The sequence below is a fragment of the Petaurus breviceps genome, unplaced genomic scaffold (assembly GCF_028583685.1).
Source record: "Petaurus breviceps papuanus isolate PSGF00001 unplaced genomic scaffold, PetGlider_PUasm1.0 90683, whole genome shotgun sequence".
Lineage (NCBI taxonomy): Eukaryota > Metazoa > Chordata > Mammalia > Diprotodontia > Petauridae > Petaurus > Petaurus breviceps.
Genome location: NW_027187308.1, coordinates 4,219,516 through 4,247,149, shown reverse-complemented (window position 1 = coordinate 4,247,149; position 27,634 = coordinate 4,219,516). Strand labels below are relative to the sequence as shown.

Sequence of the window (27,634 nt, the reverse complement as noted above, 5' to 3'; positions counted from 1 at the left end):
AAAAAAAAACAGAAAACAAAAAAAAATTTAAAGTAAAAAAGAACAAGGGGGGAGGAAAAGGAAAAATAAAAAAAAAAAAAAAAAAAAAAAAGAGAAAATCGCATTCACCACCCCGCCCTAAAAAATAAAAAAAAAAAAACAACTGAAAGAAAAACCTCTGTCTCAAAGCCCAAAAAGAATTCCTGGAATAAAGAAAGAGAAGAGCAGTAGAAGAAATTTTTGGAAAAGATGTGAAAAATATGCCAGTAAATTATTAAAAAAGAGAGAGAGAAAATAAACAACTAGGTAAAAGAGAGACAATATTATTGAAGAAAACAATGCCTTAAAAAACAGAGTTGATCCAATCATAAAAGAGGAACAAACAAATCACTGAACGACTTCTTTTAAAGCAATGTAGATCAAATGGAAAAAACTAGTACTTAAAATTCAATGAAGAATTCCTTAAAAAGCAGAATTGATCAAAAGGAAAAAAAAGTACAAAATATTATGGAAGAAATTAATTTCTTAAAAATTAGTCTTGGGCGGGTGAAAGCTAATTATTGCACAAGAAATCCAGAAATAATAAAACAAAATCAAAAGAATAAATGTGAAACATCTCAATGGAAAAAATGACTAATCTGGAAAATAGATCAGGAAGAGATCATATAATAATTATTGGACTATCTGAAAGCCATGATCAAGGAAAGAGCCTACAAATCATATTTTGAAAAATTATAAAGGAAAACTGCCCTCATATTTAGATTCAGAGTATAAAATAGAAATGGAAAGAATCTACCAATCACCTTATGAAAGTGATCCCAAAATGACTTCCCAATTATAGCAGAATTCCAAAAAGAAATAACTAAAAAATCATGAAGCCACAATCAGGACAACATAAGATTTATTGGCTTCCATGTTAAAGGAGCAGAGGGTTTGGAATATGATATTCTTTATAAAAGACAAAGAAGCTAAGAATACAACCAAGAATCACCTCCCCAGTAAAACTGGGTGCAATCCTTAAGTGAAAAGTGAATATTTAATGAAATAGAAGACTTTCAGTTATTCCTGAGGAAAAGATCAGAACTGACCACAAAATTTTAAATTCAAGCAGAAGACACAAGAGAAGCATATAAAAGGTAAATATGAAAGAGAAATTACAAAGCATCCAACGAGTTTAAAACTCTTTACATTCCTGTATGTGGAGATAGTGTTTGTAAGTTCTAAAAACTCTATCATTATTAAGCCATTTGAAAGAAGTTAACAAAGGACTTGAGGGTGATTTGATTATGTTAGGATGATCTCCTCACAAAAAATAAAGGGAGGAAAAAATAATACACTGAGAGAAGGGGGAAGGAAGAGGTAGAATGGGGAAATTTTTCTCACATAAAAGAGGCATGCAATGAATGAAATTTTGTAAATGGAGATGAATTCATTTTTATAATGAAAGAGAAAGTGAGGAGCATGGAAGGCAATTACATTCAAACAAATCTTGATATCAGACAAAGCAAAAGTTGAAAAAAGTGGAGCTAATCCAAAGAAATAAGCAAGGAAATGAAATTTTGCCAAAGAGATAACATTGACAATCAAGGTATTAAAAATTTTTAGAGCAAGTTTCTTGATAGAGATCTCATTTGTCAAATATATGCTGAGTACAGAACTGAATCAAATTTATAAAAATAAGACCCATTCCCCAATTGAAAAATGGTAAAAGGATATGAATGGGTAGCTTTTAGAAGAAGAAAGAAAAACCATCTATAACCATATAAAAATGCTCTAAATCTCTGTTAATTAGAGAAATATGAATTAAAACCACTGTAAGATACCACATCACACCTATCAGAAAAGATAGATGCCATAGGAGATGAAAGAAAGATAGGTACAAAAATGAATTATTAGTGAATTTGGGAAGTGGTCCATCTATTCTGGAAAACAATTTGGAACTATGCCAAAAGGACTATAAAACCATGCATACCCTTTTACCCAGCAATACTAGTGCTAGGTCTATATCCCAAAGAAATCAAAGAAAAAGGAAAAAAAAAATTATAAATACAAAAAATGTTTATAGCAGTATTTTTTGTGGTGGCAAAATGTTGGAAATCCAGGGAATGTTCATCAATTTAGGAAAGGTGAACAAGTTGTGGCATATGGCCATGAGGGGGTACTATAAGATATGACAAAGACTATGGTTTCAAAAAAACCTGGCAAGGCTTGCATGAACTAGTACAAAGTGAAGTGAAAAGAATTGCAATATCATTATGCACAATAAAAGCAATGCTAAAATGATTATCAACTATGAAATACTTGACTACTCTGGAGAATATAATGATACAAGACAATTCCAAAGGACTCATGAGGAAAAAAAAATGCTTTCTACCTCTGGGGAGAAAACTGGTGGACTCTGAGTGCATATTGAGGTATGATTTTCTCACTTTCTTTATTTTTATTGTTTTTTTTTAATAAGGCAATTGCTTGATTTCACATTTCACACTGATACGATATTGCTTGTCCTTTCAGTGGGTAGGTGAATAGTAAAAGGGAGAGAGAAAATTTGAAACTCAAAATTCAGAAAGAAAAGAATGTAAAAAAAATAAATCATGAATATGAAAAAAGGATATATAACACAAGGTCAAAGATAAATATAAAGAAGATAGCTACAGGGTCTATATATAAATATATATATATATATATATATATATATATATATATATATATATATATATATATGATAGCTACAGGCAGCACAGCGAGTAAGAGCACCGGCACCTGGGCTCAGACACTTAGCACCCACCCAGAAAGACCTGGCTGTGTGTAGCAGCAGGCACCCCAGCGTCTCCAGGGTGGCTGCTCACCCAGGTTCTTGGATCTGCTTTGTTAAAGGAAAGCAACTCAAAATGGGTTAACAAGCTTACTTTAATCAGTCAGACATATATCGTTTACCTTGTTCAGGGGAAAAAGGTCAGCAACCCGAACTTCAAAGCATACAGGCAGAATTATCAAGACAGAAACAAAGCAAGTACACAGCTTTCCAAACTGTCCAACCATTACATCCATACCCAGTCAACATCTGGGTTTCCACATCTGGGTTTTTCAAAGCCGGGGGACTCTCAACAATGGCTTCCCAGAATTCAGATCAAATCACAGAACACTTCTCAAGGTGAGTCCCAAAACAAAGCTACACATCAGGGCTTATATAGCCTTCTCCTGACTCAGAGAATGTAACAACCTTATTGACTCACTGGCCAATCAAGAAGTATCTACTGAAAAACAAGCCTCCCACCCCAGGCTTCAGGTGCACTTTAGCCTAGGGGCAGGGAAGATCTTTAAATCTGCATTTCCATTGCACTGTGTAACCTTGAGCAAGTTACTTAACTTCAGTTGCTTTAAAAAAAAAAGATAGCTATGAATAAACAATTTGATGAAACTATAAAAAGATGAACTTTTCACATTCTAAAAAAGGTGAAGGCCTGTAAAAAAGGGAAATATCTCCAAGTCCTCATGTCCTTGAAGTTCACAGAGGTATTTAAATAAGACTGAGAGTCTAGGAATATTTAAATTGTTATGACAGTCTTAAAAGTAGGAAAGAGATAGGAAAAAGAAAACAGTAGAAAATAAAGAAGTGAAAGGGTGGAGCAACTTAATTTATCGCGTAATTAGGGTAAATAAGTTGAAAACTATACAGAAGAAGAGGAAAGGGTGGAGGGAGAAGATATATTTTGAACTTCACCTTCATCTGAGCATATCAGTCAATAGAGAACAGAACACAGCAAAAAAAAAAAAATGGGTGTGACAATGAAGTAAATTCAAGCATTGATACACTAGGGAGAAAAGAGGTAGAAATAAAAGGGACAGCAGATTCCATGAAGAAATAGTAATAATCACATTAACAATCAAATTTAACATTTTGTTAGATTGCAAAGATGGGTCCAAAAGGAGGGTAAGAAAGGGTTAGAAGCCATGTTAACAGTCTGGATAAGAGGAAGAAAGGAAAAGCAGCTGAGCAGAAGCTAATTACATCAAGCAAAGTATATTGATGCTAAATATACTCTTCTCTCAAGAGTATTATTCTTGTAAGTAGGAGGTGGCAAACAAGCAAAGGAATGTATCTGAGAATAATATGATGAGTAATACACAAATTTTTTTTTTTAACTGAGAATGTAAATGAATCTAAATCACTCATTAAATGGAAGATAATAGCAGGAAGAATTGTAAATCAGACTCCCTACATATAGTCATAAGAAACACACATATAGTCATAAGAAACACACCTGAAACAAAGAAACAAACAAAAAACTCAAATAGAATTAAGGATAAGGTACCGGCAAAAAAAGGTATTAAGCTTCAGTGAACTAAAATATAGCTATGGTAGAGAACATTCTCAGACAAGGCACTAATAAAAATGGACTTATTTGAATAAGATAATAATACGATAAAAATATAAGTAAATTAGTTGTTCTGGAAAGTACCATAGTCAAAGAAATAATGACACAACAAATATGCAATGAATGGCAGAGTATCTAAATATTTAACTAAAAAGCTTAACAAGTTACAGAGAAAATACATAGAAAAATTTTATAGTAGGGTTTCTCAATATAGCCCTTCCAGACATAGACACATCTGTCAGAAAATAAATAAGTCAAATGTTAAGGAAATGAATATAATTTTAGAAAAAAAATGAATATGATAGATCTCTGGAAGTTATTGAATAGGAATATGAAGAAAGGAGTATACATATTTCTCAACTATGTATAAGTTCTTTAAAGACATTAACCATTTTGGAATATAAAACCTTACAAAAGTGCACAAAAGCAGAAATATCATTTTGATGACCACAATGCAATTATATGAATGTATGTATATATGTATGTATGCATGTATGTATGTATGTTAAAAAAGCTAGAAGGAGGAACTGGGAGAGGGGGGGAAATGCTTTTTAATTGATTAAAAAAAACAAATAACATGAGTCAACAAATAAAAACAAAGACCTATTGCTTGATATTCATGAAGTAATTGTTGAAGGTTTTTGAGAAAATACTGAATTTGTTAAATATTTGCACTATGAAGATGATATGGATAACTGAGTAAAGATGGATTGGAGAAAGAAGAGATTAGTGGTAGGAAGAGCAATTAGCAGATTATTAGAATATCTCCAGAAAGGAGTGATAAGTACCTGATTTTGAGTGATTATAATGAGTGTGAGGAGATGTAAATTAATGTAAAAAATGTCATGAAGACAGTATTTACAAGTCTTGGCAAGTAGTTAGATAATTATGTGTAACCAAGAAACATGAAAGAAGAATCCAAAGTTGCGAAAGTAGATTATTGGGATGCTTGAGATATTGATAGAATATACAAAAAGAGATGTTTAACAAGAACTTGGGGGTCCATTCAGGAAAGAAATTAAGGGTAGTAATTAAATAGGTTCATTGTGTGCATGAGATTAAAATCATCTGTGTAAGATATAATGAGAACACTAGAGAAGAAAATGTAATCAAAGAAAAAATAGGGCTAAGGACTACCTTCAGAGGGATGATCATGCTTAGGAGTCAAGAATTGCATGATGATATAGGAAAAAGAGAAGATATAAGAAAAAAACCAGAAGAGTACAATCTTAGTCACAGGAGAGGAGATCATCCAGGATGAAGAAGTGGTAATAAGAGTTAAAAACTAAAGAAATATTAAGGATGAGGAGGATTGATAAAAACAAAACAAAACAAAACATATTTTGAAATGAAGGGATCATTTATAATCCTTGATGTAGCAATTTCTTATGAATGGTTCGATTTAGTGTCATTTTTTGAAGAGTTTAGAAGTGAGTAGATAGTAAAGAAGTAGATATGAGTATAGGTAGAATTTGAGAAGTGAAGAGAATAGAGAAACAATGCAGGGGCATAGATTTAGGAAATAAGAGTTTCAAGTGAAGAATTTTTAAAGATTGAGTCCTGGCTATGGGTAAACAACTGGAAAATACTCTTTGAAAATAGGAAAAGGAGTGAAAAAGTTATTGGAAAAGATTAGGGGAATTGGGTTAAAAGGCATAGGTAGAGAGCAATGAGAAGTATCACCTTGTCTTTGGAGTCAGCTGCAAAGAAGCAGTTATAAATATTTTTATCTTCATAGGTTCCTCCCCCCACCCTTTTTTTGGATCCGTTTGGGAAACTCACCTAGTAGTGGTATTACTAGATCAAAGGGTATGCACAGTTTTATAGCCCTTTAGTCGTATTTCCAAATGGCTCACCAGAATGTTTAAATCAGTTCACAGCTCCAACAACAATGAAGTAGTATCCCAATTTTCTCACATCTTCAACATATATTATTTTCTTTTTATACTATATTAGCCAATCTGGTGAGTGTGAAGTGGCATCTCACAGTCATTTTAATTTGAATTTCTCTAATCAATAGTGATTTAGAGTATTTTTTCATATGGCCATCTTAAAGCTGCCTGTTCATATTCTTTGACCATTTATCTATTGGAGAATGACTTACATTTTTATAAATTTGACTCAGTTCTCTATACACTTAAGAAACTAGGCCTTTATCAGAAACACTGACTGTAAAATTTGTTCCCCAGCTTTCTGCTTTCCATCCAATATTAGTTGCATTGAGTTTGTTTGAGCAAAAAAATTTCATTTATGGTTTGTAACATACTATTCTATCTTATAAAGAGCTAGGTGGCATAGTAAATAGAGTGCCAGGCCTGGAGTCAGGAAGACTCATTTTCATGAGCTCAAAATTAACTCTAAATTTAAAAATACCTGAGTTCCTTATCTGTAAAATAAGCTGGAGAAGGAAATGGCAAACCACTCCAGTATCTTTGCCATGAAAACCCCAAAAATGTGATCACAAAAAATTGGACAATGCTTATAAATGACTATGACAATGACAAATTTTTTTTCTGTAATTTTTCAAGATTAAACAGCAGTTTTGGATTATTCTAATTTCAATTACTTCAGACCTGTAGTTTTATTTTTCCATTTTTTGTGAAATAATTACTACTTATAATAATAGGTATTTTGAAACAATATGTTTTCTAATTTATCATGTATGGTTTTTGGTTTTTCTGTGATAATAATCTTTATATTCAACATATCTATGTGATGTTTTCTATATTAAAAATGTCTTAATAGCTTTTGTATACTATTATACTATATAATATTTCTGGTAATGTTATATTCAGTTTAAAAAAATTCAGATACAAGAAAAATATTCATCCCACACAGGACTGGTATCTATAAGATGTTAAAAGATCAAGGAGAAAACTCCTCATATGTTGCCTGGAATTCAGTCTTCTAGTCAAGTTGCAAAAGTTTATTGTAATGCTAATAAAGTGGGCAGAGCAATTTAGGGAATTTGCAACCTAATAGGTGTGATGCTAAAGCTTATATAGAAAAAGTTCAGTGAATGGTGTGCCAAGTATGTTAATTAGGTGGTGAGGGACAGAATAAAGAAGTAATTAGCTCTTAAAGGAACATACTGTTTCTGTGTCTTGGGCATTACCCTCATGCAGGGTTTCTAAGGATGTGTTTTTTGGACTGCTGTCTGTAACAAGATAGCCTTGAAAGTTGATGTCTATAGCTTGACCACTGGAATGTATATGATAACTGTGGTAATCAGTACATGAAAGTTCTGCTGGTAGAATACAGTTTTGTTTATACAAGAGAAATTCTACAAAGGTCAACTTGTTCTTATAACAGGGAGAGGTAGTTTTCGTCACTGGGGCCCACTCGTGAGTTATTGCCAAAAATAGCAGCTTTGGACTGGGATGAGATATGATCCCAGGGCTGGAATCCAAGCACTCCATCAGTAGAAGCTTTGGGACAGATATACCAATTCACTTTGGTGAAGGTATGATTTGGTTCAAGCATTTTGTAAGGCAATTTGAAGTTATTCAAGGAAAATTTAAGCACTTTGACCCAGAGACTTCACTACTAGCACTTAGCCCTAGGGAGATTATTTAGTGCAAGTAGAGATTCATAGTGGAAAAATATTCATAGCAGCATTTTTTGCAATGATAATGAAATGGACACCTAGACTGAACAGAGATCGAGACTAGATAAAGCCAATTCAGGGAGCGTTTATTAGCCGGTGGCAGACTCAGGAGCTAGGCTCCGTGAGCTGCCCCGAGCCATGGTCAAGGCAGGTTATATAAAGGCAAAAACCACAAGCTTATCTAAGTGTGCAGGGTACAGAAAAGTTACAGCAGGGGTCAGATACAAAGAGTGTCACACTTATCTGGTGCAACAGCAGGCTTGGTCAAGTTCAAGATAGTCTTTGGGGCCCCTGGCTAGTCACATAAGAGTTCAGGAGGATTTCAGTAATTTTCCAAACTTGTTACATATGGGGGCTTAGTATATGAGGCCATGGGCATTTCAATAAGAAGGTAGAAATACAATATATTTTCAATGATTTGAAACTGTCTAAATTATGGTACATGAAAATAGTGGAATCTAACTGAACCATAAAGAATGATGAATATAACAATTTGATAAATATAGGAAGACTTGTATGAAGTTATACATAGTGAAGAAAATCCAAATGAACAACCTACATACTGATTAAAACAATGAAAGCAGTGAAAACAAAGCAGCAATACAATTTGAACCTAAAAAAAATGGTCAAATTTATTTTTATACTTTTCAAAGTTAAAGGATACATTCTTTCAGAAACATGACTGTCCATGCAGTCATTGTGATTTTGGGAGTTCTTCCTCCCAAGAAGATATGCTTCCATGCTTTCTTCCCCACAGCAGTTGCTGACCCTCATGGCCCTATGGAGGCATAGAAGCATGTGGAGTTTTCTTCTAGATCTCTTAACATTTTATAGATAACAATAGCCTGAATATTTTTTGTCTCTCAATTTTTTTAAACTGAATATAACATTACCAGAAATAGTACACAAAAGCTATTAAAACATTTTTAATATAGAAAACATGGCATGGGGCATGCTTACCTCTTCCTTCCTATTTGAGGGTCCCATTACCATGAACCCATATCCTTTGATCTGCATTACAAAACAATCTCTACTGGGGAGTGGGAAGGGGAACCTATATTCTCTCCCTGCCTTTTGGTGCCTGTGGTGAAACTATTCTCTGCATTACCCCACCTGTTCTCTTCAACTTATTCTTTGAAAACCTCCCTCCTCTTATTCCCCCACCCTGAACTGCTCATTGAATTTGCCCCAGATACTTTTTCATGTAGTTGTAGTTTCACATCTTTCTTTTCTATTAGGAAGCAATAAAATACAAATGTTCCATGAAGCATATACAATCCTGTCATTAGACATTTTGTCTTAACCATTTCATGAGAGTTTTTTTGATGATTTTTGGGAAATATGTTATATCGAGATAAAAAATAATTTTTCTTAAAAAGAAGAAATTGAGCCTTAAGGTAAGTGGCAATAGTAATAAATTTTAATAGCAGCTATAGTCACAATTCAGCTTATTTAACACTTTACCTTTTACAGATTGCTGTCACAAACATCTCATTTAAACCTGAATATAACTATGAGAAAGAAGATAGAAAAAATAAACAAAAAACAGCAACAACAAAAAACCATTTGGCTGCTATAAATGAATTCATGGATTTGTATCTTGATGAAGTGATCTATCTCAGGTACTGAAAAATGAAAAAAAAAATGATAGGGACAACAAAAATGACCATTATAGATGTTATCTCAAAAATCATACTATTTGTTAGGAGTCATAGAACTTGAGTTCTAATTCTCATTTGTTTCTTAATATGTATGCAAGCTTGAGGAAGTTATTTAAATTCTATGGGCCTCAGTTTTCTGACCTACAAATGAGAATTTGGACTAGATGATCTCTAAGGTCTCTCTGAGTTCTAAGTCCTAGGATCAGAATACTGGAGAATCAGAAGCGTTCCAGAACATTCATACACTGCAATAATAGACAAATATGTGGGATGAAGACTGTAATAGTCTCATTGTACTTTGCTCAGATCAGTTCACATTTGCCTGGAGTCAAGGAGAACCCCATTCATCTAAGGCCAGATTGTAACCCTGGGCAAAACACTTAACTTCTACAGTTCATTGCTGGGAATAAGAAGAGGGATATTTTCAAAGAATTGGTTTATGAGAATAGACAGCTGTTGTTTTATTTTTATTATTACTGTGTTTGGCTTCAGGTGCTACATTTAGGGAGGATTTTGACAAAGTAGAACAAGTCCAGTGGAAGTGGAAAAGGGTGTGAATGGACTTATAAATCACATGAGGTGAGTGAACTGGTGATATTTATTCATAAAAGTAATGTAAAAAATATTAGACTTGTCATCTTTCCTCCTAGAATGCAGAAGTAGCAGCAATAAGTGCAAGTTGGAAAGAAATAGGTTTAGGCTTAATGGCAAGGAAAAACTTTCTAAATATTAGCTCTATCCAAAAGAATATCACATATGTGATCTTATCATAGCAGCATGAAACATGACTATCACAATCTTCACGCCATGTATTGTCTCTTAATGCTGCCTATGAGTTTTCTAGATCTCCAAACTCCATTATTCTTCAAAGGTTAGAGGATTGATTTATAGTTGAAAGGGTTGTTAGAAACCATTTATAATATACTGCTCTGGAAAGTCAGGGGCTCCATTTCACTGGGGGGTATTTAATCACAAGCTAGATGACCCCTTCTCAGAAATGATATTATAAATATTTGCTAAACTAAATTGGAGAAAGCATTCTTACTTATATATTGGGTGGATTAGATAATCCCTGAACTTCTTTTCAATTCTTGAGTCATTATAATTCTATTAGTAGAGATGGGCAAGAGTTTTGGTTTTCAAAAAGGTTTTTTTGGCAGGGAAGGTCGATTCTAGGAACTTTTAGAACACAATTTCATTCGCAGAAAAAAAAAATCCTCAAACATATGATTAAATAGATTGTGAATACTTAGAAAAGGCAGCAATGGGTTAGAAGAAATATATCAGTTCCCTAAGTATAAGATTGTAGCAAAGTAATTTTTATACTTCATTTTTTTTAAATTAACTTAGTCTGAACTTAAAAAAGAGAAGCATTACCATTATATGGTAGAACAGAAAAAAATATTGTATATGAAACTGCAAATTTATTATATAAAACTTGCTCTTACTTTTAAATATATAATAATCATGTACATTTTCCCCTTTTTTCCCTCCCTCTACCCCACCCAACACCCTAGAGATTTTATATACTTTCTGAAGAGGTTGATAGAGTTAGAGACAAAAAGCATGCCAAACACATATTGTTTATCTATTTCAGGAAGAGATTGGAATAAGTATCTTGTGATGTCTTTTTGTGCAAGATAAGACCATATGGACTCTATGATCATGCAATTAAGTAAGTTTGACCAAGTAAATGCTTATATCCCAAGAGTATTGTTCTAAATGAGGTCTTTTTTTTTAATAAATCTATTCATTGCTGAGACTTAATAAAATCTATCAATATCTTTATAAAAATATGAATGACTTGCTTAACAAATGTGTACATATACAAAATATTAGAGTGTCAGACACTGAATATTTTAGCTAGTTAAACCAACAATCAAAAAGATCCTGAAAGACTAAAATGTTGAGGCTAATCTATGAAGATGAAATTTAATAGGGATAAATGACAATTCTACACTTGGATTAAAAAAATCAACAATATAAATACAGGATATAGGAGATAATGAAAGGTGGAAATACATGTGAAAGAAACTGAAGCATTTTGGTAGACTAATAAATAAGAGTTAGTGGGGGTGGAGTGGGGCTGCTACTTAATATAACTTTTATATACATTAATATAGTAAAGGTGCAAAGGTATAAAGGAGAAAAAGCTACTTTAGGCCAGCCTGTTAGGGTTACTTCAGCTCATTGAGAGTAGAGAAAATATCATTGAAACAATGTGATGTATAGTTGAAAAGTATCTTAGGGAATAATTATGGAGGGCCTTTAGTAACATATTAAGTAGCTTAGTCTTTCTTTTACAGGCAAGGACTAGACCTAAATGACGTGAGCTATCTCAGGCATCAAACAACAAATAAAAAGACAAAACAACAATGGTAATTTACTGATGTTGTCTCAGAAATCATACTATTTGGTTGGAGTCAAAGAATTTGAGTTCTAATCCTAATTTTGCTACTTAATACACATGTGACCTTGGATAGTTAATTTAACTTCCACAGTCCTAAGTTTTTGTTTTTGTTTTTTTATAAATGATGATCGTGGATAAAATTCAGAAACCATGAAGTGTCAGCATTTGGAAAGAGAGGTGATGAATTTCAAAAGTCACATTGCCTCTCATTTTTCTTAAGCAGAATAGACAGAAATATGGGTTCATCAGGAAGCACTTTTGAGATATTTATGTTACAAAGCTAGTTTTAAAATCCAGAGAAAATCAGAGGAATAATTTATACTTTGGTCAGTTTGTTAATTAAGCATAGATTGAAGTCATAAGATATAGGGAAATGTTATTTTACCCAATGACAAGAATCAAGAAAAAAAGATACTTGGAAAGTTGTATGAGCGTCTATATTGAACTTCCAAAACTAAATCAAACTAATAAAGTGGATTAATAGCATGAATATTTTTAAAAAAATTTGTTTTTGCTACAGTGCTGTAACACCTGGACATTGACATGTTTGGGTACTGATAAATACTCCATTCCATCTGGAAGGAAATCTGTCTGCCTGCATTCATGGCAACAAAATGCATTTCAGACCAGGTGTGAGTTATACTTAACTATGTTTTCTTTGCAATTTTGTTTGTCAAAATATCAAGCAAGTCACTGTGACAGATTAACAGTAATGCACTCAGGGAACAATTCAAACAGGACAATGAATAAGCATGTTCCAGCAATTTAGAATGAGATCTCTGCCACTTAGCTCACATGGGACCACAACCCAGGTTTAGAGTGATAGTAAGGGGGAGGTGGCAAGCAGTCATTCTATTCTTACACTGATACTAGTCTCCACTCCCTAAATCAAAGTTCTTTAATCCTGAAAATAATAACAAGAAGCCATTAGCTATTTCTAAGGCTCAATGAACCAAATCTTTTAAGGGTATTTTACATAATCTCCTGTCTTCTATTTTATTGGAAATAGAATGAGATTGAATTAACATCATTAAGAGTGCTGATTACTTCTGAAAAAATGTATCAAGGCACAACAAGTAAAATTAAAATTATACTGTTTTTACAATGTTGTTTTTAAAGTATAAATTCTTCTTTTGGTTATAAGCATTTCATTCTCCATTAGTTCATAGAGGTCTTCTGGGAGTTAGTTGAACACATTCAAAAGATTTAACCATATCACTATGCTTCAGCAGCCCTCTCCTTCACTCTTTCTATTCATTCTCCAATAATTCATTCAAGAATCTCCTTTTGTAGGAATGCTGAATGTTTCATTTTCCTTGGTTTTGGACATCCTATTTTAGCTAACTTTTCTTTCCATTTTATGCTCACCTTCTTCTACTGGGGTCTTCCTTTTGCAACCTACATTTTGCTTTATAGAATAATCAGAGAGGAAAAATGGAAAATTGTTATCACTTTTTTTTAGCACTTTTGCAAAAATCAAAAACCTAATGTAACTAAAATTAGAAAGGAATCTGGTAAATGATGGAATAAATTAAAAAAAACTAAACTTTGCAGTAATTTTCTCTAATAAAGTTCTCATTTCCAAGGTATATAACAGATGGATTTGAATTTATAACAGTAAGAGCTATTCACCAATCTTCAGATGGTCAAGCAATATTATTAGGTGGTTTTTAGAGAAAGAAATCCAAACTATCAACAGCCATATTTTTAAAAAATCTGAATCACAGATAAATTTTAAAAATGTAAATTAAAAAATTTTTTGATGGTTCTTGCTTTTATATGCTTTTATATGCTTTTTATATTCCCCAGTACCTGTTCCTGTTCCTCTCCCAGAGAATTATCACATATAACAAATAATAATTTTAAGGGAAAGAATAGGATAACTAATGAAAACACTTAAAAAGTCTAAAAATATGTAAAATATACAATTCTTATAAACCTCATATTTCTATGAAAGGATGGATTGGGAGTATCTTTTCATATCTATCCTTTCGAGTCATAATTGTGTGAGAAACATCCTTAGTCTAGGAATAAACAATATTCGTTGGAAAGCCAAGAAGGTTTTCATACTTTTGGTTTACATTTATTTTATATTTCCAGGGAATGGGCACCCTTGAATGGAGAGAGTACAGGGACTTAGTCAAATGCAAGCCCTTTTATGCTTCTAGGCCTGACTGATCCCTCCCTTCAGCCCTCGGATTGGTTCCATCTCTTCTGGATTACAATCTTTCTGACCTGTCCACTACACATCACTCCTCAATCTTTCCCTCCTCCCAAACATGGATTAACATGGCTCCCATGTGTGGATAATGAGACTCTAATTCTATGTGAGGTGTGTAATTTAATATGCATGAGACTAGTTAAGCATGCATATTACTAAAAAGACAGTGACCATCAGTTGATCCTGGTCAGTTTAAGCCAGTTTCAGTATGGGCTCCCTCCAAGAGGAATTTACAGATTTTTTCTAGTTATATGATTGAATAGGGTCACTCTGCCCTGCCTCCCTCACCCTGGTTTACAAATTCCTGCACATCCTGTGTAAGATCTATCTTTGCAACATCCATTGTTCCTAAAGAATCTGTGGAAACCAAACTGTTAGCATTTGTCACAATTGTTCATTTGTATAATGTGTACTTTATTTTTTTGATGATTTGTTCCATGTTGGCATCTTTTTCAATAGTCTTTTTTCAACAATTTCATGGCAATACAATTTTTAGCATTCATTTTTACAAGATTTTGATTTCCAAATTTTTCTCCCTTCCTCGCTTCCCTTCTCTCTTTCAAAAATTTGTATGCAATTTGATATAGGTTATACATGTGCTATCATATAAAACACATTTCCATGTCTATCACAATTGTGAAAGAGGGTACAGATTAAAAGAAAAAAAAGAGTAAAGTAAGTCAAAGAAGTATGCTTTAATCTGTATTTAGAGTCCATATGTTCTTTATCTGCATGTGGATAGCATTTGCCTTCATGAGTCCTTTGCACTTACCTTGCATCATTATGTTTCTGAGAAGAGCTAAGTTATTCATAGTTGATCATGACACAATGTTGCTGTGCAAAATGATGTTCTGCTTCTGCTCATTTCACTTTTCATCGGTTCATACAAGTCTTTCTAGGTTTGCCTGAAATCCACATGTTCATCATCATTTCTTTTTGAACAGTAGTATCACATTATATTCACATACCACAGCTTGTTCAGTCATTCCCCAATTGATAGGTATCCCCTCAGTTTCCAATATTTTGTTCCCATGAAGAGGTTTGCCATAATTATTATTTCCCTCTTTTTATGATCTGTTTGGAATTCAGACATAGTAGTGGTATTGCTGGATCAAAGGGTGTACACAGTTTGGCTACCCTTTGGACATAGTTCCAAATTGATTTCTTGAATGAGAGGATCATTTCACAGCTCCAATAGTGCATTAGTGTTCTGATTTTCCCACATCCTCACCAACATTTATCATTCTCCTTTCTTTGTCATATTAATTAATCTGATGAGGGTCACGTCCAGTCATCCAGATCTGTATCTGGTCACTAGACCCAGATGGCTCTGGAGGAGTGAGTGAGACTGGGGACCTTGCACAATCTTCCCACATTTAAATACATTTCCCTTGAAAGTCGTGGCATCATATTCCTGATAGAATGGTTCTCAAGAATGAAAGACAAACAACAATAACAAGAAGTCAACCTGATAGGTATGAAGTGGTACCTCAGAATTGTTTTCTTTGAATTTCTCTAATGAAAAGTGAGCTAGAGCAATTCTTCATATGCTTAAAGAGAGCTGTGATTTCTTCATCTGAAAACTGTCTGTTCATATCTTTTCACCATTTATCAGTCAGAGAATGGCTTGTATTCTTATAAATTTGACTCAGGTAACTCTGTATTTGAGGAATGAGACCTTTATCAGAGACACTTGTCATAAAGATTGTTTTCCAGCTTTCTGCTTTCCTTCTAATTTTGTTTGCATTGTTTTTTTGTTTCTGCAAAAGGTTTTTTTTCCCCCATTACTGGCTGTTTTGTGCCTTTCCTCTTCCTTTTTATTAGAATGTATTTATTTATTTTTAGTTTTTAACATTCGTTTCCACAAGATTTTGATTTCCAAATCATCTTCCCATTTCTACCCTACCCCAAGATGTCATGCATTATGATTACCCCTTCCCCCAATCTGCCCTTCCCCTTATACCCTTCCCCCTTACTTTCTTGTAGAGCAAGATCGATTTCTATACACCATTGCCTGTGTATCTTATTACCCAGTTGCATGTAAAAAGAATTTTTGAAATGTTTTTTTTTAAACTTTGAGTTCCATGCTCTCTCCTTTTGCCCATCCCCAACCACCCCCATTGAGAAGACAAAATTCAATATAGGCTATACATGTGTAGTTATACAAAATGTTTCCATAATACTGATATGTGAAAGACTAACTATATATTCCTCCATCCCATCCTGCCCCTCACTTACTCTATTTTTACCTTTGACCCTGTTCCTTTTCAAAAGTGTTTGCTTCTGACTACTCCCTTTTCCAGTCTAACCTCTCTTCTATCATCCCCCCTTTTTTGCTCCATCACCCTTACTTTTCTGTAGAGTAAAATATCCAATTGATCATGTATGTTATTCCCTCCTAAAGCCAATTCCAATGAAAATAATGTTTACTCATGCCCTTTCACCTCTCCCTCTTCCCCTCCATTGTAACAGTTTTTTTCTTGCCTCTTTTACGCAAGATGATTTACCCTATTCTATCATTCCCTTTCTCCTTCTCCCAATATATTGCTCTCTCAAACCTTAAAATTTTTAGATATCATTCCTTCACATTCAACTTACCCTATACCCTCTATATATACATTCATGCACATATATGTAATGTACATATATACATATATAACATATATGTATGTATGTATATGTGTGTGCCTGTGTGTGTATTTATCCTTCAACTCCATATTACTGAGAAAAGTCTCATGAGTTACAAATATCTTTCCATGTAGGCATGTAAACAGTTCAACTTTAATAATTCCTTTATGATTTCTCAGCAAAAGCTTTTTAAAAAAATAATGTAATCAAATTTATCTATTTTACATTTTGTAATGCTCTCTATCTCTTGTTTGGTCATGAATCTTTCACCTCCCTATAGTCTGACAGGTAAACTATTTCTTGTTATTCTAATTTGATTATTGTTGTCACCATTTATGTCTAAATATTGCTGAAGGTAAGTCATATCTAAATTTTCAAATATTCTATTTGCCTCCTTAGTTTCTTTTTTGCTTATTTTTGTTGGATTTTTGAGGTTCTGAGAGGGGAGAGTTGAGGTTCACCATCAGTACTATTTTGATGTCTATTTCTTCCTGTAACTTCCTTAATTTCTCTTTTAAACATTGGGATGCTATACCATTTGGTGCATATATGTTTAGAATTGATATGACTTCATTGACTATGGTACCTGTTAGCAAGATATAGTTCTTTTTTATCTCATTTAATAAGGTCTATTTTTGCTTTTACTTTGTCTGAAATCAGGATTTACCCTGTCTTTTTTTCCCCATTCACCCAAAGCATAATAGATTTTGCTCCACCCCCTAACCTTTACTCTATGTGTGTCTCTGTGTTGCAAGTGTGTTTCTAATAAACAACACATTGTTGGATTCTGGCTTCTGATACACTCTGCCATGTGCTTCTATTTTAGGGAGAGTTCATCACATTCATACTCACAGATATGATTACTACTTCTGTATTTTCCTCCATCCTGTTCTCCCTCCCATCTGTCCTCTCTTTCCTTTCATACTTTCCCTCTTCACCATTGTTTCTCTTCTGTACACCACCTCCCCTGATCTGTCCTCATATATGACCAACATGATACCCATGGCAGCTACTATGGATATGCAGATGTATTTCCAGTGATGAATCACAAAATACAACAAACCCTCTTCTTCAAAGATGAAATGAATATATTTATTCAGATATTAGGAAACTAATTCCACCATTGTGACAAAGAAGTCTATGGACATCACCAATAGAGGAAGCGCTGCCATGCCCAAGCCTTCACTCCCTTAGGCCTCCCCACAAATAAGATCCCCAAGCAAAGTTCCTCCCTCATGCCAACACCTCTGCCTCAGTTCTTTCCTCAGTTCTGCCTTACTCTCAACTCTGCCTCACCACCCTTCCTGATCCACCTTTGGGAAACTTCTCACACCATGGACTCCATGTGACTCAAGTTGCAGGCTGAGGCAAGCTCAAACAGGTCACATGGGCCTATTAAGGGTCAAGGAAGATCTTCAGATTCCCTTAACATTACACCTCCCTTCCTTCAGTCCCACTTCCTCTTTACTTGATCTCCTCCCCTCCTACTTCATTGGGTAAAACAGATGTGTATATTCAGCTGATTGTGTATATGCTTCCCTTTTTGAGCCAATACTGATGAGAGTAAGGTCCAAGTGATGCCCATTGCCAACCCCATCTCACCCTCCACTGTAATAGGTCTCTCTCAACTCTTATTTGAGACAATTTTATCCACCCTGTATACTCCTATTTCTCATCCCTTATTTTTTTAGGTCATTTCCTATAATTCACCTTATACCCATACCCTCTGTCTATGTATATTCCTTCTAGCTATTAGTAATATAGTTTTTAAGAATTATAAGTATCATTTTCTTATGTAGGGATATAAGCAATTCAGGTCCATTGAATCACTTATATTTTCTTTTCCCTTTTTTCCTGTTTATATTTCTATTGTACCTTGAGATTAAAGGTCAAATTTTTGGTTTAGTTCTGGTCTTCTCCTTGTGAAAACTTGAAATTCTTCTATTTTTTTGAATGACCATTCATTTTCCCTTTATGTATTATTTCTAATTTTGATGAGTAAGTGATTCTTGGTTGTATGCCTAGTTCCTTTGCCTTTTGGAATATCATGTTCCATGAATTCTGGTCTTGTAATGTTGCAGCTGCCAAGATTTGTGTGATCCCAATTGTGACTCCCCAATATTTGAGTTTTTTCTTTCTGCCTATTTTTAGCATTTTTTATTTGATCTTTTAATTCTGAATATTGTCTATAATATTCCTTGTAGTTTTATTTTGTGATCTCTTTCCCAATGGGGATCTGCTGATTCTTTCATCATCTATTTTACCCTCTGCAACCAGGATATCAGGGCACTTTTCCTTGATAATTTCTTAAAAGATGCTAGGGCCTCCTTTTGACTATGGCTTTCAAGTAGGTCAATGATTCTAACATTTTCTCTCCAGAATCTATATTCCAGTTCAGTTGTTTTTCCAATGAGGCATTTAACATTTTCTTCTATTTTTTCATTCTTTGAGTTTGAATCATTTTTGATGTCTCAAAGTGGCATTAGTTTTTACTTGGTCAATTCTAACTTTTAAGGAATTGTTTTTTCTCAGTAATCTTTTGTGCTTCCTGTTCCATTTGGCTAAATGTACTTTGTAAAGACTCATTTTCTTCAGTATTTTTTTGTGTGTGTATCTCCTCTTCTCTTTGACCCATTCTAATTTTTAAGCAGTGATTTTCTTTTTCCAAACTGTTAACTTTCTTTTTAAAAAAATTCTCTTGCATCCCACTCATTTTCCCCCAATTTTTCTTCTACATCCCTTGTATGATGTTTACACTCTCTTTTGAGTTTTTCCATGCATTCTTTCTGTGCTTGAGATCATTTCCCATTTTTATTTGGGTTTTGTTCATAGGTGTTTTGCCATTGTTGTCCTCTTCTGAGTTTGTATCTTGATCTTCCCCATCACCATGGTAACTTTCTCTGATCAGATTATTTTTTTTTCTTTTTGCTTATCTTTTTTGGCCTCTTTCCTTTTTGGGGTGGAAGAAGTACTGTCTCAGCCTTTGTGCCATACCATTACCTGGCTATTTGTCTGGTATTTTGTTGATGTTGCCCTGAGGTCCATGGGATGCCTTTTTTTTTCTGGGGCATGGCTGGCACTGCTGGAGGATATAGGATTCTGACAACTTACCTGGAGCTAAGTTGGGTTCTTAGTCATGGTATCTGATGTGTGCTGAGGTTGGTGGGGTGTTTTTGCTTTTCCTTGGGGTTGTACTGAAACATGTGGAAATCTGGCTTCAGGGGGTTTTCTGTTTGCCCACGGCTATGCAAAAACATGTGGTGGTGGTTTTCAGAGCTGATGTCTTTCCATTCCCCTCTCTATGTTAAGAGCACAAGTGTCCTGGTCCTGGGGTTGCCTGCTTCACCACACTGGGGCTCAGGATATCCCACTGTTATGCTAAGGTAAAGTTTGGTCCTGCCTTGCTGCACTCTTCCTATCCTGGACTGTATTCCACTTTTAATTGCGTGAAACAGATCTTTTCTGTCAATCTTCCAAGTTTCTTGGGCTAAAAGATTGCTTCACCCCATCTTTTTGCTGATTCAGCTGTTCCAGGATTTGTTTTTGGTCACTATTTTATGTTTTTTTGTTTGTTTGTTTTTTTGTAGGTGAATAAGGAAACGCTACAGCAAATTCTTGCTTACTATACCATCTTGGCTCCTGGAAGTCCATTTTTGTCTTTCTAATGGTTATTCTTGTATTTACATTATTGTGGTCATACATATTGTTTCCTTGACTCTCTTTTGTTTATTTTGCATTTGATGCATGCTTTCATCATTTCTTACAGCAGAGCAATTGTTTATTATGTTTATGAGGCAGAATTTCTTTACCAGTTCCCTAATTGATGGGCTTCCATTCTGCCTCCAGCTTTTGTTTTTTTTTTCTATGACAAAATTGCTAATATAAACATTTGGACTTCTTATCAATAGCTTCCTTGGAATATACATCTAGTAGTGGAATCTCTGGATCCAAGGATGTGGATATTTGCTTGCTTTTTTTTTACATAATTCTAAATTGCTCCCCAAAAAAGTTTCACAGATTCATAGCTCCTGCACATAATTTACTAGTATTCATATCTATCTGCAAACTCTCTAACATTAACTATTCCCATCTTTTGTCACCTTTCCCAAATTGCAAAGTGTGAGGTGAAACCTCAGGGTGATTTTGATTTCCATGTGAAATGTAAATTTAAGTAATGCTGAGTTCCTACCTCACAGTTATCAGATTGACAAAGCTGATATTAAAAAAAAAAAGAAAAATGTTGGAGGGACTAGAGCAAAGGAGGCTTATTAATGAATATTTCTGGAGCTGTGAATTGATCCAGCTATTCTAGAATGCAATTTGCCACTACAGAATGAAATATATAGGCAGACAGATATTAGTGAGATAAATACATGTAGATAGATAGATAGACAAAAATGGAATATATGATAAAGAATAAATAGAAGACAAAGAATGAAGAAATGTTGGAAAGCAGAGGAGGAGAAATAAGAGAAAGGAAGGTGGAAAATACAGGGAGTGAAGTAGAGTGACCTTATTATAAAAGTTACAAAGTAACTTTTGTGCAGATGAATCAGAATTAGCTAGAAGTGAAGCAAGCAATGTGCCTGGGTTTTCTTATGGTATGGCAACTCTAGGCAGTGCTACATCAGTAAGCACATAGGTCTCAGAATGGTGTTATACTCAGTCAGAGAAGATAGCTTATATAGAGTTGTGGCAGATTGAAGAGTGAACCAGCAGTGAAGCACTGCAAATGTTAATAAATGATGCATACTTTCGTATTTAAAAGAAACCACAGGTAAACCTTTGCTCAGAAGAAATCAAAGAAAAAGAAAATGACCTACCTGTACAAAAATATATTTATACCTGCTGTTCTTGTAGTGGTAAAAAAAATGGAAAATTAAGGGGTGCCCATCAATCAGGGAATGATTAAACACACTAAGTTATATGAATGTAAAGGAACATTATTATGCATCAAGAAATAATCAAAGGGATGGACTGAGAGAAATCTGAGGAGATTTTTCTAAATCAATGAGAAGTAAATAAAACCAGGAAAACAATTTAAAGAATCACAACAACATTGAAAAGACAAAATATTTTGAACTATTACTTCAAGAGGACTAAGGATGAAGTATGCTACTCATCTCCTAATATAGATGAAATAGATAAAAAATACAGAAAGAGATAAATATTTTTGGATATGGACAATGAAAGAATTTTTTTTTCCTTGGCTGTATATTTGTTAGAAGACAGGCCTCAAACCCATTTGTGAGTTAGGGGCATATCTACGCCAAGCATGTGAAGATTTCCCCCACCAGAATGGATGAGAACACTTAGTTCTAACAACCATGAAGGCAGCTGAAGCAGCCACAGTGGAGTGCTTAGATCTTGGTCATATATCAAAATCACCAAGGTCATCTACTGCATCCAGAGATGTCAATAGTTCTCTTGATTTTTGCCTTGCCACTTGACTTTAATAGCTCCGGAAGAGAGAGTGAGGCTGATGACTTTGTGTAACTATGCCTCACTTAAGTCCAATTTATATGTAAGTCAATACATCATCCCAAGTTCCCATTGTTCCCTGTTCCCATCCCTGTTAAAAAATGATTGAACTATTTTTTCCAAGGTTTTTATCTTTCTTCCTTCCTATTTCCTTCCATCTTTCTCTCTCCCATTTCTTCCTTGTTTCTGTACTTCTTTCTCCCCTCCATTTCTTTCTTTTTTCTTCCCTTTCTTTTTCAAATAGGGTCAGGTTGAGGGGAAAAGTAGAAAAAATAGAATTTTGTTCATTCAAAAATAGAATATGTGTAGGTGAAAGGGATTTTAAGATAATATCAGGCCCTTCATTTTTAGGGAGTAGGAAATTGAGGCATGTCAGTTTTCCACCTTATTTGATAGAAAAACTTGGAAACAGAAACCCAAATGTCCTGACCTAGAAATATTTTCTCCACTTTATGATATAGGCATGAACAAAGTATTTTAGGAAAATTTTAAATTCCCTATTCTTAATATAAAGAGAAAGTATGTTTTGGTGTTTTTTTTTTATATTCTCATCTCTGTCATCCTGTCTCTCATCACTCCCAATTATATCAATGAGTTTCACATGTGTATTGCTTTTGAGGTAAGTTATAGAAATATGTTCTAGTTTCTGTTTTAAATAGTAAACATTTGTCAACTTCACTCTTAAAATCCATCTCTGCTGTGCATCTGTCCCTTGATAAAAAAAAGACTTTCTCTACAGCAGGGAATTCAGTTCAAAAGCTGGGCTTTTTTTTTTTCACGTTGACAAATTTTTCAAAAAAACTTATCTATTCCTTTCAGGTGGAAGAAGGGACACTTCTGTAGGAGAGAAAGCCTATTTTTAGCTTGGGGCTAGAGATGACATGCAGAATTGCTATTAAGAAATCATTATACAGCACAATCTCAAGAGCTGCATTCAGATTCTAGAAATTCCCTAATTCAGTTTTGCTAAGAGAATAAGGTAGCAAAGTATATTAAACCAATTCACATTCATTTTCCTGGATAACTTATTCCAATGACTATTCACTCCTGCTGACATGAGTTCTTTCTAACATGGTGTTAAATTCACCTCCTTAATGAACCTGCAGAGTTACTATCCCATATCATGATTCCTGTACTAACCACTATCAAGTAGGTGGTTCAGGATAGCTTGTGAGCTCCTATCCAATTTTAGGCATGCCATCGAGATAAAGCATTTACCTTACAACAGTAAGAAAATGACCATAATGTGAGGAATATGTACAGTGATGTAATGTCAGTCTGTTAGGCTACATTTAGAGTAGAAAAAAATTCCAAAAGGACAACTGCAATGGTTGGAGGTTGAAGAACATGTGTGTGTGTGTGTGTGTGTGTGTGTGTGTAGTGGCAAGGTCAGTAAATAAACATTTATTAAATGCTTATAATATCCTAGGTACTCTGAAAAGAAATGGGGTCAAAATAAGAGACCAAAAATTATCCATACCCTTAATGTGTTTACAATTACTGCTGAAATTTTATGCCCCTCTGAAAATATATTTACTTCAATGAAGTTAGATGCAATCCCCTGTGCCCGCACACATTTATTTTCTGATATAGAAGTATGTTCATTGGCTTTAAAAAAAATTGCATCAGGTGTCCAATATGAATAACAAGCAATTGTATTTTTAAATGCTTGCTTCTGCTTCTACCCTTTACCTAATTTGGCTATTTAAAAATCTAAATTTACTAAAAAATGATTTAGGAGTATTTGCTGTTTGGATAATTTGTCTTCTAACAAATTCTGAAACTTCTAGCATTGAGCTTAAAGCATTCCCTACCTTCTTTAGTTTTGCCTTCTTGAAATATTTAAAAATGCTTAGCATGGTAGAGAAAACTATGAACAATTGGAGACCAATAAAAAATTCTTTATTAGTAATTTCTTTTTTCAGACTAAGCTTTGCTTCCACACAAGAATTTAAAATCTCTTGCAAAGCATCAATATAATTCAAATTATAATACTGCTGTTGTTTGTGTTTTAATAATCAAGAAAAAATGGAAAAAGAAGAATTTCTTGAAGACAACAGGATACTTCCCCCTAAGCAACAGAATAACTATTACAGTAGGGTAAATAAATGATATTCATCATTTTCTTACATATGTAACACATACAGCAGAATATTAATGGAACTTCAAAAGATGGGAGATCTGAGGTTTAAGAAAAAAATAAAATGATAAGTTTATTTTCTTTTCTTCTTTATCAAATGTCAGTGTGAGTCTATATTATACTACAACACAGTGTAAAAAAAACTTTCAAATCATATTTTGGAGTGGGAAAGGGGGAAAGGAGAGAATTTTTTTCTTTTTACTACTAGGAATGAATATCATTGACCTTTTAAAAATCATGCTTTCAGGTTAGGAGCATGGGAAAGCCCAAATTAATTCTAAAAATCCAGGCTTTGTTTTTAATTTTCTATATAGATGAAAAGAATAATATGAATATCTTATATTTATTTTTCATTACTTTATGTTATTGTATTTTTATGTTAATGTATTTTTATAAGCACAACAAGGAAAAGAGGCAGAAGGATTTATTATTTTTTTTAATCTTACTTGACACTTAAGATGAGGGCATGATTTAACAGAATGTTTAATTACTTATCTTTTGACCAAAAAGATTGAAAGTTTGAGCTCTTTTCTGGGAATAATTCAAACATTTGAGGGACACTGTTTTGGGTCATTACACTCAATTTTCATCTCAATGGAATACATCTAATCCTCCAAAGGGAATGGATTCAATCAGTGGGTAAGGAACACATCCGGCTCACAATATCATTCGTATGCAAGAGGACTTTTAACCTTGGCTAAAAATCCTTGAGCAGGGTCCTGAATGTGTTCTGACACATCCAATTTTACCATTGGTCACCACTAATTGTTATGAAATATTTTCTTGATTTCAAGATGAAATCTGCTTCCTTGTAAATTCTATCTATTGGGAGAAGTTTTGTCTTTCAGAGTTCAGCAGAAAAAGCCCATATCCTTCAAATATATAAGGACAATGATCATGTTTTCTCCTTCCTCTGATCAACCTCCTCTACCAGCAAACAAAGAAATTTTATTCTCCAACAGAAAAAAAAATCACTGGGTCTTTCAAAAGATTTTCACAAAGCATGGACTTATCAAACAAGTTGTTTCACCATCCTGGTTGTTCTTCTTTGGACCTGATCCAGATTGTAAGTGTTCTTTTAAGATATGGTTTCTGAAATTGGACAGTATACTCCAGATGCTCTCTGATCAAGGTCAATTGTATAGCAGGACACTCATGTTCCTTGGTCTGGACGCTTTATTTCTATTAATGAAGCCCAAGTTTGAAATGGTTGGTTTGACAGCTACTGCACATATCTGTTAAGCTTTCAATCTATTAAAATTTCAAGTCTTTTATTTTTCCCCTGAATTTCTTTCCATTTGCATGTCTCCTGTCTTTGTCTATTAATGATTTCACTCAAATATAAGAACTCAAATTTATCATACTGAAATAGACAGGCTGAGAGAAATGACCCAAGCCAAGCCAATAGTTTTGAGCATCAGTTTATTGACCTGGCCAGCCACAGTCTCCCAAGGAAACCTTAGGAGAGCTGTCCTGACCATCAGGAAAGGGGGAATATTTAAAGTCAAAAAACCACAAAAATAGGTGTGGGAAATAAAGTTAGTCCTGTGGGAAGTAAATTTAGTCTGACAATGGTAGATAAGCACATCCGTTGTAGCCAGGCCTTGGTCTGGACAGTTGTATAGTCCTTATCCTGATTTATTGTGGGACCCAGATGTCCAGGATCATTCTGACATCTTATCAGGAAGTATGGCCAGGTCTGTTTTTCATAAGAGAGGGGCTCCTGGCTAAGCACCAACAAGTTTAGGAAGAATTTAGTAATTTTCCAAACTTGTTACATACAGGGGCTTAGTATATGAGGCCATGGGAATTTCAATACTATATCTTATCTAGTTAGATTTACATGTTCAAATGAATCAAGATTTTTGTTTGTTTGTTTAAAACCCTTTAATGCATTTTTAAGAGGTAGACCTTACTTAGTGATCAATATACTTGAATTAGGAAGACCTGGCTGATTCAAAATCCTTGTTATCATATAACCACTCCATTCCTCATTTTCTGAGGGAATTAAATTCTAAGGGAAATGGCCCCTAAGATCCTTTATAATCTGAATTGATTCTTTAAATTTAACTATCCCTCCTTACTTTATATTATTTGTCAATTTGATAAGCATGTCACCTATGCAATTATGCAAATGGCTAAAACTGTTGAACAAAACAGGTGCAAAGACAGAGTTGTCTACAACTTGACCTCACTTGATTCATTAATAACAATTCATTGGGTCCTGTTGGACAACCAATACCAAATAAGACTGACTATGCCTTCATCTTGTCCATATTTCTGCAGGCAGTCCATAGAATATAGTGGATAAACTTGGTTAAAAGGTATTCAATATTAAAGATATTGCCTTGGTCTAAAAATCCAATAATGCCGGCAAACAGAAATGAAATATGACTAGTATTATGTGTTCTTCAAGAACACAAGATGGCTTTTAGTGACCTTCCTTTTTTATTTCTTCAAGTTCCCTCTTATTAATGTGTCCTATAATTTTGGCAGGAAGCTACATTTCAGGTAGAATTTGATGTGCAAGTCCATTTTGCCACCTGGAATTACTCCTAAATCAAAGTATCAAAAAGTGATTTTGAGGGAGGAGTCAATAGTCAACCAGGGAAAGAAAAACTAGGTAAAGCAACAGATCTTTTATGTTTTGTACGCTTTGATAGAGAATTAATTTCACTAACATAGCTTCTTCTTCCAATGGTACAGCTCACAACCAATCCATACCACCTCAATCCGTTTACCTCTTGCTCACATCTTCATGTTAAACATTCCTTAGAGCAAAACCTTCCTTAAATCTTTCCACTACTCACTAGCTGCAACACCTATCAGAGAGGCTAAAATCAGATTAAAATATAACTAAGAAATATTTAACAATATTAAAAATATAGTACAACATGGACAGCATTAATTTATGCTTTTCTAAATCTATACTACGGGTTTCTTTATGTACGGCTTAGTGGACCCTGTTGTCGTATGAGTTTGAAACCACTGCCTTAGAGGGTCTAGTTAACATGATCTGTTGCACAGATACTAATAGGATATAAGAGATTTAAATTTTTCATCTCTCCCTCTCTCTAACTACTTAATTACTTTCTCCAGTCATACATTTCTTTAATGGCATATTATTT

At 34.0% G+C, this 27,634-nt stretch overlaps 1 long non-coding RNA gene across 3 annotated transcripts in view; it reads left to right on the top strand.

Moving 5' to 3' along the window:
• The window catches only part of LOC138144016 (uncharacterized), a 105,905-nt gene that overhangs the window by 67,498 nt on the left and 10,773 nt on the right, over window positions 1-27,634 (top strand). The window contains exons 2-5 of one of the 3 annotated variants that reach the window (XR_011163846.1): window positions 10,119-10,205; window positions 11,224-11,301; window positions 20,195-20,268; window positions 20,473-20,597. This is a non-coding gene — a long non-coding RNA (uncharacterized lncRNA). Of the gene's footprint in view, window positions 1-10,118; window positions 10,206-11,223; window positions 11,302-20,194; window positions 20,269-20,472; window positions 20,598-27,634 lie in introns of those variants that run through there. The other 2 variants (XR_011163845.1, XR_011163847.1) reach the window with 2 other exon arrangements.